Here is a 14,828-nt window from a genome sequence, read left to right on the forward strand (position 1 = left end):
GGCTGAAGTTTCTCATAATGTTTTCAGCCGTGTATCTCTGTGCAGTAATTGTGCTGCATATAAGTCACAACAGTATTAGATATTTCAATCTGCTGATACAATCTTTGCCGCTGATTACCTGGAAGTTATCAATTATTCATGGGCTAACCCAGCGTTCATTTGTAGATGAAATGCTTATGGCCTCTGGAGTATTTACATTCCTTGCAGCGCTGCTTTTTCATGTTTGCATAATTTTATTTCTTAAGGGATTACAGCTGCAGGAAATGAGGATTGCTTTGTTTAAGAAAATAGGTTATTTAATGTAAAATAACAAGCGGCTAATATATTATACAGGAGAACAGATTTTTATGGTATAAAATAAATAAATAAACTGCCTACTTGGGTCATTTTCTTATTGTTTTTTCCATGTTTTAAATCTCCTGTTATATTCATCAAGTTTGTAAATAAAAATGTAACAAATTCTTTTGTGTAGATATGAACCTTATTCAATGTTTTGTGAAGCAGCTTCCATGTGCTGGAGAAGACTTTAATTCCCATTGCTGAACCCTTGACCAGCGCTTCCTCAGAGCGATGAATAGGGGCCTATGTATTAAGAGAACTTTGTAGAAAAAAAACACACACACTGTGATTTTTCCACTATATAGGGCTAAAGGGACACTTACCTGCGTGTCCAATAATATTATATTCCGCAATAAGACGCCTGTGGTGAGCAACTATATTCATATACGAAATTGATATTTTCTGACTGATTAATTGCTCACCTAACCACTTCCAATATGGGTTTTTTTTAATGTTTGAATGTTGTATATGTGTTTTTAACTTTACCATTTGTAATTAATTAATAAAATTTTATTATTTTTTCTGAGTGATTCCGGTTGAGATGGGCCATAATTTGTCCTATCAATGGTATTGATACCAATAGACCAATGTAAGTCTTACTACAATATCCCAACATTGAGTGCTCAACATATGAGGGAGCCTTTTCTGATCCTATTGGGATCTACTCTGAAACACTAAAATATACCAGATCAAACTATTTAAGTGCAAGGAGAACAATGTCCCCCAAATCCTTAGATTTACACAATAATCTACAATAGTTGTCTCCAGCACTACAATTTAGTACTCCTAATAAAGTACTTGAAGTACATAGCTCAAAGAGCAATATCCAAACATCAATATATATATATAGATATTAAAGGGGAAAAAGAGAACATTTTGAAAAAAAAGAAACTATATAAATACAAAAATACTGACAGACAGTGAGATATAACCTGAAAAAAAGTATATTAAGTGATAAATACTAATTAATTTAAAAATACTGATTCGATGACTTCAGAGGGGAGCATATAGTTTTTCAGGAGAATATTATGCTACAGTATATCAAAGTCCAGATTTATGCCGCAATTTTTTTCTTTTTAAAGATAAGGAGCTCTGTACGGTGAGCATTTCTCAATAGATGTATATACAAGTATTTTCTCAATAAATGTATATAGACGTTTCACCCCAAAGTCAAAATTGTAATAATAATATGGCTCCTCAGTTGTTTTTGAAAGAAAAAAAACTATAATAGAAAGTACACTCCAGTTTTCAAACGATATCTACAACCTCCGTTCATCTGTTTTTTCAACATACTATATGCTGTTGCTGCTTTGTTGTTGCAATGTGCGTTTCAGGTGAGTAACCAAAAAATAGTGGCTAAGGCGGTCACTGCTCACCGGTAATGATTAGAGAACCAAAGCAAAATTAATGAAAAACGGAGAGTTTAATGTGCAAACATTAAGTACACATGACAAAACCAACCGACGCATTTCGTTCCTGGTAAGGAACTTTGTCAAAGAGTACTGGTTAAGTCTTCAGGTGATCCCTAAATAGGTACTCCTGATGTCTGATAGGAGGAATAACTGGAAGTGTGTTAAGTAATACACACCTGTTAGTTAATCTAATCATAGATTTCAAATACTATAGGAACAAATCATGGAGTCCCTATATAGCAAGATCACATAGAGACCAAAGAACCATCAAAACAAACAAGTGCAAATCACAAACATAACATATATGTAACGCTTGCGCTGCCCACGAGCAAGACAGGACCCCGGCACTGAGGTGGGGAAGTAGCAAACCACGCACCCACAGCAGCGTAAGCGTGCCTGGCAGGTGGATTGTCAAACGCAGCTGGGTCTGGGTTGGAGAGAGAGGGTTAGTCAATACTTGCCGAGGTCTTGGTGTATAGAGTTCAGAATAGTCAAAGTCCGCTAGCCGTGGTCTGGGGTTGGAGAGATCAGAATAGTCAAAGTCCGTTAGCCGTGGTCTGGGGTTGGAGAGATCAGAATCGTTGAAGTCCGTATAGCCGTGCTCTGGGGTTGGAGAGGTTAGAATAGTAGTTGTCCGTATAGCTGTGGTCTGGGTTGGAGAGATCAGCAGAGTCAAGGGTAAGCCGGGGTCAATAGCCAGAGAGATTCCAAATACATGTCTGGTCGGTACACGAAGGGTTAACTGCAAGATAACACAGGACATGAAGCAAGGCACAACGGGCGTAGGAGCTCAAGGCTACAAGGAGTTATGCCCAGCAAGGTATGAGAGGAACTGCAGGGTTTAAGTAGCACACAGGAACCAGTAGCAAAGTAGGCGGAGCGGAGGCGTGGCCTCCGTGGAGGCACGGATTGGCTGCAGGATACAAGTGGGCTAAACAAGTACTTGCCACGCAGCTGGGGAACGGTGCACGGTGTCACATGTGCACGCCGTGCTCGAGAGAAGCGCGGTGCATCCGAGGGGGCGGAGATAAGCAGAGCGGGGGTGCGCACACGTGCTGGTGCGAGAGCGGAGGTCTGAGATAAGACAGGTAAGGAGGGAACACGTCGCAAAGGACGTGTTCCCCGATTCCTTACAATATAACACTAAAAACAAACTTTATATAATATATTAATCTATATCCAAAATAGAACTCTTAGACACAAAACTAAAAAATAACCAGTAGGTGTAGCAATGTGTACTTGAATAAGCAACAAGTATAACTGTGTCAAATGTTTATAAATATAAAACTTAAGCCATAATGAACATATAATCAGCTGTATTAATAAACGAAAATGTAATTAAGTCATAATATATAAAAGTGATGACAATGAAAATATACATGACACCATATAATATCCAACCTATATAATAAACAATATTAATATTCTGATTTTTTTTATATATAGAAATAAATCTAAAAATAAATATATAAATTAAATAAAAGAGTCATTTATATAAGTAAGAAAATACCCAATAGACATTTGAAATAGAGATTAAAAATATATACAGGACTAATTAAACTTCGACTTGGAACTGGAACTATCAATCTGTGAGAAAATGTTTAAATTCCCAGTCCATATTTATTCCCGATGGACGCAGCGCGATCAGATTGCCTTAAGGTAGTGATCGTGCCCATACGGCACGTGCGCACCGATGCAGGAGGCGGCACGTGTTGCTTGAGAAGTCAGTTGAAACTGATTTCTCGGTGCGACAGGTCAAGTGTGCTGTTCGCCCAGCTCCGTGATGTCTCCGTGATGTCACTGGCACACCCCTAGACACGCCCACCGACGGCACGTCTACCATGGCTGAAAAACGCACACCCATCACGCGGGTGATGTCACGGCCACACGGCTCCGCACCGGCGAAGGCACTATGGACCTGGCCTTCAAGGTAGTTATGAATATAAGACAATTCTGATCATTATTAGCATCATGTCGTTATCTAACTCTATACTTAGAAGTTCTTGGTTTCAGTTTAAAGAGATCATTTCTGTCCAGAGCATCAGCATAAATAAAAGCTTCCTGAACATCTTTAATTTTATAGCCCCTTGCAATAAAATGTTCAGTCATTAGTTGTTATTGTACAAAAAACGCCTCATTATCTGAAAATAACCTTTTAAGTCTGACAAATTGTGCCTTGGGGATGCATTTGATCAGAGACCTAGAATGGCAACTCTGAGCACACAATAGGGAATTTTTGGAATTAATTTTAATCAAAATATAGATCTGAATAGTTTTAGTATTGTCGATGTACAAGGTCACATCTAAATAATTAACATGGTGTATATTGTGCTCATACCTGTAAGTGTAACGTAAATTAAAATCATTCGTATTTACAGTAACTTTTGAATAAAAGTGATTAGTGAACTATAATCCCCATCCCACACTATGATCAGATCGTCAATGTATCTTTTATAGAAAAAAATGTGTTTACGAAAGAATTAGTGTCGTGATAAATGTGTTGCAATTCCCATAATCCTATAAATAAATTGGCATAAGAAGGTGCAAAACAAGTACCCATTGCAGTGCCTTTCTTTTGTAAATAAAATTGTGCATCAAATAAAAAATAATTATGAGTGAGTAAAAAAGTGATAGACTCCAATAAAAAAGTGCATTGTGAAATAGGAAGATCAGATCATTCTAAATAGTGCTGAACTTCTAAAAGCCCATGTTTGTGGCGACGGCTATGGGTATGGAAGTCTAGGTACTTAGCTCCATACCGTGCACTCAGTAAAACAGTGTAAAACACCCCATAAAGCACCCAATTCTGAATAAAAAAGCTGAACAGCAGTGACGGAATAGACAGAGATGGCTCCGAAAAAGCCTGTGGGTCAAAAGAAGCCCAAACTCGCCGATGTGAGAGATTACTTTAGCGGGGCTGCATCGGGCAGGAAATGGCGCCGGTTTCAAACCCAGACATCGATACGGAGCAGGAGGGAGATGAGGAAGGTGCCTGCAACCAAGCTCTTCTGCTGGTCAGAAGATGTGATTTTGAGAGGCTTTATAACGACTTAAAGTCTCTCCTGCAAGCGGAGATTAGAGAGGTGAAGAAGGAGGTCGGCAAACTGGGGGCCCGGACGGACACTCTGGAAACAAAGATGGATCAAACCATCAAGGCCGTTAAAAAAACCGACAAGAAATCGGGAGAACTCCAGCGGCAGATCGACGAACTAAAGGACCGCCAGGAAGACGCGGAAAATAGGGAGCAGAGGAATAATATCCGCATAAGGGGGGTCCCCGAAGACGTCGGTGACTGCGAGGAATATGTTTCACGCTGGTTGGAGTCCCTGCTCCCAGAGTGCCCACCGGAGGCAAGAGCCATGAACCGCTGTCACAGAGCCCTTCGTGCCTGGCCAATGCAATCGGAACAGCCCCGGGACATCATACTCCGGCTACATTACTATACCACCAGGGAGGCAGTACTGCACCAAACCAGGGCAGCAACATCTGTGGAGTTTGAAGGCCACAAACTCATGATCTTTCAGGATCTGTCCCCGGTCACCTTGCAGAGACGCCACAGCCTCCTACCCGTCACGAAGGTCCTACACTGGCGACACACTTTATTCGAGCTCGGCTAGTCCCACGAATTCGGGTATACCCGGGTGTATTGAGGTTTGTGACTGTTTTCTGCCCGAGTGCATTGAGGTATTTTCCAGGCAGGGATTGAAGCATTTTATTCCCGCTGGATACAAAACAAATAGGTAGCGCTATATCCTAAAGTGTAGGCAGCCTATGATATATCCCTGAACCCCAGTCAGGTATCAAACAGTACAAAAATTATATATCAATGGCGCTCTGCACTAGTAAAATATAAACATATAATATATAGTAATGGAAATATACAACCAGTGGCGTGGATGTTTCTCCTGGGAATGGATGTTCCACATGTGATGGGAAAATATGTAAGGGAAAAAAATCACAACATAGTGTAATACTGTGAGACATACATACAAACATATAACATAAGACGGACGCTGGGAACAACAAGTGACCAATTACAAACACATTTAATAAAGCATCTCATTAAAAATACATAAAATACATAAAATAGAAATTGTTAGGGCACTCCAACTCAGGTGGGGGTACCTGCTTACCAAATGTAAGAAGGTATCAGGCAGTGGATATATAAGAGTATCCCCTCTATGGATGGCTGCTGCTGCACCGGACTGCTGGGCTCACACGTGTGTAGTTAGCCGTGGATAGTGCTTGCTCCCTCTGTTTGTTGCATAAGCCTCTGTGCGCCCTGGACACGGAGGATTCTTCCTGCTCGGCTGTTGAAAGCGCGCCAAACGGAGCTGTAGTGAACGCGGATGGATATCCGCCCGGATTCGGCAGCCAACGGGCATCTGCTAGCAGGTTCCAAGGGGGACTGGATTCACCACCGAGTCTGGAGGACCTCTTAGAAACACCCTACGCGTTTCGAAAGTCTAGCTTTCTTCCTCAGGGGTAAACGTACAGCTCCGTTTGGCGCGCTTTCAACAGCCGAGCAGGAAGAATCCTCCGTGTCCAGGGCGCACAGAGGCTTATGCAACAAACAGAGGGAGCAAGCACTATCCACGGCTAACTACACACGTGTGAGCCCAGCAGTCCGGTGCAGCAGCAGCCATCCATAGAGGGGATACTCTTATATATCCACTGCCTGATACCTTCTTACATTTGGTAAGCAGGTACCCCCACCTGGGTTGGAGTGCCCTAACAATTTCTATTTTATGTATTTTATGTATTTTTAATGAGATGCTTTATTAAATGTGTTTGTAATTGGTCACTTGTTGTTCCCAGCGTCCGTCTTATGTTATATGTTTGTATGTATGTCTCACAGTATTACACTATGTTGTGATTTTTTTCCCTTACATATTTTCCCATCACATGTGGAACATCCATTCCCAGGAGAAACATCCACGCCACTGGTTGTATATTTCCATTACTATATATTATATGTTTATATTTTACTAGTGCAGAGCGCCATTGATATATAATTTTTGTACTATTTTATTCCCGCTGGCTGCAATACTGCACAGTATATATATATATATATACTGCATTACAATTCATGAATTTATGCCATCTGGTAGACACGCGAAGCATTGCAGCCTATTAAATCCTAATCATTATCATTTAACAGATCAGCCGCCCGTCAGCCAGGCATGAACCCAGGCTGGGAAGGCAAACGCAACGGGGCTTGTCAGAGGTGAGGAGCGGCGCATTCCAGGTATCTGCCAGGTACATACTGGGTATTTGCTCGAATAAAGTGTGTCGGTGCAGTACGGGACCAAAATATTAGATATAAATGGACCTTCCCGTTCGGATGGATGGGGGCGAGGAACGGGAGGCCCATTACTATGAAGGATCCAGCAGGGGGCCCGGCGTTCCTGGCCAGGTTAGGTCTGAAGGGAGCCCCCACAGAAGAAGTGGAGAGTGAAGAGACGCTGGAGCCAGAATGGAGCGGGGGAGCAGTTACATCCAAGGCTAAAGGAGGGAGGAAGTGAGAGCCCATCATAAAGACTACAGATGTGTACAAGTTAATAAAAAGTTATTCAGTTATTTGTTGCCTCGCCTGATTTTCCTGGACTTTTGCTGAGCAATAAAGCCTAAGAGACGATACAGCCGTGACACAAGACGAACATCCGCCGGAGGAATCGCAATATAACCCCCCGACCAGACCTAAGAAGCAAAGGAAGCTCCTGTGAAAAAAAGATAAAATCTTACCTCCGAGCTGCATCCAAGGTGAGGGGGGAAGATGGTGGACATGATGGTGCCTCGCCACAGCCAGCTTGAGCCGCAGGACCCGGAAGAGTAGAAAGGGCGGGAGGAGAGCGAGCGCTCCAACCTCCACGCAGCAAGATCACCCTCAAAATGGCGGCCACTGGAAACCGTCATAGGTAGGGCCCGGATAAGAGGACGCCATCTTGGAGGAGGCAGCTAGGAGCATCACCAGTTAGTGACGCGGCAGAGAGCGACGGAGAGTGGCGGAAGGCCCCCCAGGAGTGTCCCTACTGATGCCGGAAGCATCGATGGGAACGGAATGCACCACAGAAGAGACCCAGAGAGGGGAACGGGGAGTCGAAAGGAGGCCACAGACATGGGTCTCGATCGGGCCCAGCGGGGGAGGGACCCCCTGGACGCCGATAAAGTCCTTTGGGGGGCAAGGGAGAGTGGTAGCCGTGAGACCACAAGGGTTGCAAACTCGAAGGCGCTGGACTTGGCTGTGGGACGGGGATGCCCCGCAGCCGACGACAAATTGTTACTGTTATTGAGTGTATCTTATGTTTTCCCCAGTGTTTCCCCTCTTGTATTTCCCTGGTGTTTCATGCCCAGCCTAATCCCATCCCCACCGCCATCGTCCAGGAAGAGAGAGAACAACGGCAGAATCGGCGTAGAAGACGGCACTGGTCACCGGAAGCAGTTGGAATTCGACGATCCAGCCACTGCACAAAGTTCGAGAGTCAGAAACCCCATAAAGTATGATGAATAAAGAAATTAGGTTTATTTCGCCCAGCGTTAAAGGTTTTAACAGCCCAGCAAAACGTAAGTTGGCCTTCAAAGAGTATAAACGCCATAAGGCTGACATTATTTTTCTCCAGGAGACCCACTTTTCTAAGAGCAGTTTCCCTAAATTTATGGATAAGGAATTTAGATCGGTACACATAGCCTCAGCGACAGAAAAAAAAGGGGGGTGGCTATCGCAATCCACAACAGATTAACATTTCAAGTAGACAAAACGATAGCGGATAGAGGAGGACGATACCTCATCCTCGTGGGGTCCATACACGGTCAGCCCCTCACGTTGGCCTCTGTTTACGCCCCATGTGAGCCAGAGCCGGCATTTTTTTCCCTTTTTTTCCAGAAACTTCACAAAGTAGCTCAGGGAAATATAATCATAGCGGGAGACCTCAATAGGACATTAAACCCCGTCCTAGATAGGTGTACAGCTACTAACCTGCCACCTAGACAGGACATACTAAACATTACCCAAGGATTTCGAGACTGTCAATTAGTAGATATTTGGAGAGAACAACATCAGCAGGACAAGGACTTTACGTTTTACTCCCACCCACATAACAGATACAGCCGGATAGATTATTTCCTTGTATCCAATAGACTGATCCCGGTGGTCTCCCATACGGGGATACACGATATTTCGTGGTCAGACCACGCACCAATAGAGCTGCGGTGCACGTTAAATTCACTAGACAGACCTGGAGCAAACTGGAAACTTAATGAGCTGCTACTCAAAATTCCAGCCATTATGAAGGAGATAGAAGACAAAATCACAGAGTATTTTGTAGAAAACGAGGGTAGCGTGACATCACACTCCACGTTGTGGGAGGCACATAAAGCTACCCTCAGGGGATCTCTGATGTCTCTGGCGGCTCGGCGCCGAAGGGAGCAGAATCGCCAGATTCAGGAATTACAGGAGAAATTGGCATCACTCACTGTAACACATAAGTCCTTAAAGCAGGACGCTATTTTAAAAGAGATCTCGGATATCAAACACCAATTAAACATTCGATTAACCTTCCAGGCGGAAAAGGAGTTGAGTTGGACTAAACGTAAGTTCTTTGAGAAGGCGAACAAGCCGGACACCCTTTTAGCGAACAAGCTTAGAAATAAAACATCAAATTACCACATCCAATCTATTCGTACACAGGGGGGGAGCTTACCTCCAATCGTAGAGGAATTCAAATCCTACTAGGAGGCGCTCTATGATGGAGGTAAGGTCACACACAATCAGAAAACGAGGGACAATCTGCGGGAATTTTTAATGGGGGCAAAGTTGAGCAGGGTGGAGAGAGAGGCACTACAGACAGACTTCTCTTTAGAAGTGTTAACGGCAGTTGTAAAGTCGCTCAAGCCAGCCAAGGCACCAGGACCAGATGGCTTTTCAAACCTATACTACAAAAAATATATGAAAATATTAGCACCATATATGTTAAAACTCTTTAATTCGGTCCTGCAAGGGGCCTCGTTCCCAGCACAGATGCTCCAGGCTTCCATCTCCCTGATCTATAAACCAGGTAAGGAACCGGCAGACTGCAAGAGCTACCGACTCATCTCTCTGATCAATACAGACATAAAAATATTCTCTAAATTTATAGCCAACAGAGTGGGTAACGTCCTTCCTAGGTTGATTCACCCAGATCAGGTGGGGTTCATAGGAAGGCAAGCGGCAGACAATACCAGACGAGTAATTGATCTTATTGATTTGGCCCAAAAACATAATATCCCGTCTATGGTACTTAGTCTGGATGCAGAAAAAGCCTTCGATAGGATTTATTGGCCCTATCTAAGAGGGACACTGGAGGCATTTGGCTTCGAGGGACGCCTTTTGGGAGCCATTATGGCCCTGTATGAAGGGCCGGCAGCAAGGGTGAGACATCAGGGGTTCCCTTCAGGACAATTTAAAATCCGTAGTGGCACGAGGCAGGGTTGCCCGCTGCCCACTTGCTGTTTGCCCTCTGTATCGAACCCTTGGCGGCACACCTGAGATTATGCCCAGATGTGTCAGGAATAACAGTAAAAGAGCAGACGCACAAAGTGGCGCTGTACGCGGATGATGTGATACTGACATTATCCAGACCTCTCACCTCCCTGCCCAATGTGTTCGCAATATTGGGGCAGTTTAAACAAATATCGGGGTTCAAAATTAATCAGGCCAAATCGAAGCCCTCAATATAAATCTACCCAAACCAATGGAAAAGCTAATTGGATTAAACTTTAATTTTAGCTGGCAACCCTCCATGATCAAATATCTAGGGGTATATATAACACGAGATGTCAAAGCACTATACAATGCAAATTATCCCAGGTTAAAAGGAGCTGCTATTTTACATTGTGACTGCTTTTTAATTTGTTGTTTGTCACTTAATTTGTCACTGCTAGAGTGATGTCAACTAAGAAAAAAATAAGTGTACAGTACAGATGCAGCCACGAGTATTAGAACTCTTGCCTTTTAAATTCTGGGGCAGTCTCACAGTAAATGCCTCAACCTTGCCCCAACATTGCTGCAACATTGCCTCAACATTTCTGTGAGATTTCTTGGTGAAGCCAGTTTCCTGAAGTTTGTGGTTCAATACTATAGCTTGTTCCTTGAATCTTATACCTTGTTCAAGACACTGAGGGAGGATCTCAGAAGATGGGAGGAGTTTAGCATTTCTTGGATTGGAAGAATTCACAGTGTTAAAATGAATCTTCTACCGAAGGTGCTATACCTCTTTCAGGCCCTCCCTGCCCCCCTGCTGAAAGATGACATCCTCTTGCTGCAGTCTAGAATAATGAAGTTTATCTGGAATAAAAAAAGCCCACGGATAAAAAAAAGATATCTTGAGGAGGCCGACCTCGAGAGGGGGGTTGGGGGTGCCTTGCCTGTTTGCCTACTACAAAGCAGCCCGACTGAGCCAAATCATACAGTGGCACTCAGACCCGGATCTCCGGAGATGGGTGGCCCTAGAGAAAGATTGTTGTGCGCCCATTGAGCTGCAGAACCTTATATGGTTACCTAAAAAGTGTTGGTCGGGAATTCAGACTCCGCTACAGGCTATATTAAACTCCTTGAAGGTTTGGGAGGCTACCAAATTTAAGGACTGGGACAGGATCCTACAGGCAGCAGCCAAAAGCTCTATCTGTACCACGTTAAAGGAGAACGCATACAAAGTTTTAATGCGGTGGTATTACACCCCAACAAAATTAGCCAAATTTGTCAGAGGTTACTCCCCGCTTTGCCCGAAGCAATGCGGAGAACGAGCTGACTTACGCCATATGCTGTGGTCTTGCACGAAGGTGGCTCCGATTTGGGCAGAAATGAGAGATTGACTTCAAAGATTGATCGGAGTGGAGATCCCCCTGGGCCCATGGCTGTTCCTTGTGGGCAGGCGGATCCGGGGGCTATCGAATGCCACTCATAAATTGATATCACACTTAGCAACAGCCACCAGATGTGAGATCGCAGCATTGTGGAAGCAACCGGAGGTACCAATTTTACCCAAAATTAGGAACAGAATTTGGTTTGTGTGCCGGATGGAACAATTGACGAGTTTGGTCAATGACTCCGGCTCAAATTTTCTAAAAGTGTGGTCACCCTGGTTGGCCCAAACAGACATCCCGGGAGTAGATGCCACCACAATTTTGCAATGATAACCATAAATGCGTTCTCCTCTGACCAAATGGATTCTTGACCACACAATGACTAGGAAAACCCGAGGTATAGGGGAGCTCAAGGAAGTAGGGCCACTCCGATAGGCTGAGCCGTTGACCCGGCACGCTAATACCAACAAGATACCGATACAGAGGAAAGTGAAAAGAGTTGTATCCGCCCAGCAGTGATCAAGGTCGCGTTCTGGACCTCCCCCTTCCCACCCCTCCCCTCATCCCGTTACCCTGCCGTCATGTTCGTTGGTTTGTTAAGTCTGTCACGTGTGTCACGTTTAGTGTTTGGAAACAAAGAAATGGTGAAGTTACAAATGCTAATGGATTGTGTTATAATGTATGCACCAAAACACCTAATAAAATCAAAGTTATAAAAAATTAAAAAAAGCCCATGTTTGTGTTCTATAATGGAATACAGAGAGGTCACATCTAGAATGACCCATCTGCCTTTGCCAATGTACATTCTGTAAAGCGACAATAAGATCTGAAGTATCCTCTGATATAAGAGGTGTGACAAACGCCCCTCTTTTGCAGCGCTGATGTCTGTCTGGGATCTTCCCGACACAGTCTTCTAGGGTTAATTATACAAAAACAGGATCATACAAAGTATTACGTTGCTTAACTTAGGCTTCTGCCTGCTTTATTTTCATCCCAGTAAGGGACTGCAGCTTTAACATGTGTAGGCAAGAGGCACTCAGCTATTAACATTCAGCGGTTTACTCATATCAGTATTTCCCACACTGTTACTTCAAGAAACAAAAAAAAAAAATCATATAAACAAAATCCTATCCCATTCAGGGATCTAACTACACAGCAGAATCAGCCTCTCTAACTGCTGCTGGGCCAACTAACCTGGTTCCCCAGCTTAAAACAATGCCCTCTCATTTAGGGTCACTGGATACAGCATACAGTCTTTTAGATACAGCAATAAACATTTGTTTGTCTTATCTGTTCGTGGTGGGAACTCGGTCCCAAGTGTCCAGGCAAATCCTCTGGTACTGTGATACTTGCAGGGGGCGTCCTCCCCGAACTGGATGCAGGGGAGCAGCGACACCCTCAGCCCCCAGGCTCTAAGAAGAGAGACTGAAAAACAAACCTCTCTGCTCTAAATACCTGTTCTAGTGATTAGGAGAGCAGGTGAGGGAGAACTAGACACATTGTAAACTGTGGTCTGGATTTTCCATCCACCAGTCTGAGTAAATATGAAGCTGTGGAATGGATCCTTTTGAACTATTCCTGCACTTTCTGACCTAAAATGGAGCAGAAAGCTGCCTAACATCTTTGGACTATGTCACATATCCCCCTCCCCAGTTCACACCTACTGGGGTGAGCGGCCATGGACCTCACTGGGGTGAGCGTCCTACCTGAAATACTTGACCTAACTCCCTAGTACAATATTAAGCATTCACATGACACGAATATGAACTTTTTTCACGGCAATTATGGACAATAGGTTCCGTCATAAGAGACTATACTTGGCAAACATATTTTGTTGCTCTCTATTAGGGAACTATTTTGAAAAATAAATGTCTAGCACAAATTCTTATAACCCAGGATATGATAAATATACTCACAAAACCAGACAGTTTCTATTACCTCCCTGGGTTTTTTTCTTTTCTACTCTAGAATATGAACCTCATTATATATTTACCAACCAAAAGGGCCATCAACCCTGCATAGTAATTTGTAGTTTAGCTACATTTTCAACACAGAGAACCAATATAACATTGCAATATTTACAAAATGCTTATTCTAGAGGCCTAATATAGCATAACTACACTAGCTTATTTGCAAAGTTAAGTGTCCGTGACATAGTCCACACGTGTAACATAAAAAAATCGGTCAGTTCCCCAAACATTTTTTTTTTCTTCACTTCCAGTCCATTACATCCTCTGACTTTATTTCAACACCCACTGCAGCCTGCAAATTACTTGACTGTTTCTTCAGCCACTGACGAGACACTCGGACCGGATTCTCCTTGGCTCCACACTGTGGTCCAGAGTGGCGAGATCTGGAACTATTCAGGCGCAGCGTTGACCTTAGTCGCTTTTTCTTTTCAATCTTTGAACCTTCTAGGCTCTTCTTACTGAGATGTCTCCTCTCATCAGAAATCTTTGATTTCCCTTTTGGGGCCATTACCAGGCCTTTGGGTTTTGGAGACCTAATTGCCTCTGTATAAACGTAGTCCATATTAACAATGTCATCAGGATTTTTTATCAAGTTTGTGTTTTCAGGAACTGCCACCCACTTGGCTAAAACATTTTCTGTGGTGGCCTGGGTGTGTTCACTAGTTTGATAATCATCTGGACAACATACATGAAATTGAGGATCTGGATTTTTGAATCCCAGATCAGGGAGAATATTTTCGGTATTCTCAGGAGGGTGCCTATCTGTTTCTGGAATAACAGCAGCACAATCAAAGTCAATTCTTTCTCCTTCCTCTTTGTCATCAGTGAGGGCATTGAGTTTACTTTCCCTGGTCTCCTTTTGTGACCGTGTCTCTTTTAGCCTTGGAATCTCTTTCTCCAACTTCATCTTTATAGCAAATCGTAATATTGCAACAGCATTGAAGATACACGTATAGGAACGTACAGCTTGCTTGGTTAGGAGGTAGGATTGATAGCCCGACTGAACCACTTTAGCAGCTTCTCCCATGTCCTGGTAGCGTCTTTGTTGCTGTCCTTCTTTATTTCTTTTTCCACTCAGTGCGGCTGCTAATTCAACTTCTTTGGAGTTGAGTTGCGACTCCATGTCTGTCATCTGTTTCAGAGTAAGGTTTAACTCTGTTTCATTTTCTCTATTCTTGACCTGCAGATGCAGGTGCTCCTTCCGGGTCTTGTCCAGCTGCAGCCGGGCCCCCTCATTTGCCGTGTGATCCAGCTGCTTGTGGATATC

General features: G+C 43.6%; 1 protein-coding gene across 2 annotated transcripts in view; it reads left to right on the forward strand.

Moving 5' to 3' along the window:
• Positions 1-14,828, forward strand: part of LOC142495635 (tetraspanin-15-like) — a 126,566-nt gene that overhangs the window by 46,367 nt on the left and 65,371 nt on the right. The gene's annotated exons all lie outside the window — the stretch shown is intronic.

This window comes from Ascaphus truei, chromosome 5 (assembly GCF_040206685.1).
Source record: "Ascaphus truei isolate aAscTru1 chromosome 5, aAscTru1.hap1, whole genome shotgun sequence".
Lineage (NCBI taxonomy): Eukaryota > Metazoa > Chordata > Amphibia > Anura > Ascaphidae > Ascaphus > Ascaphus truei.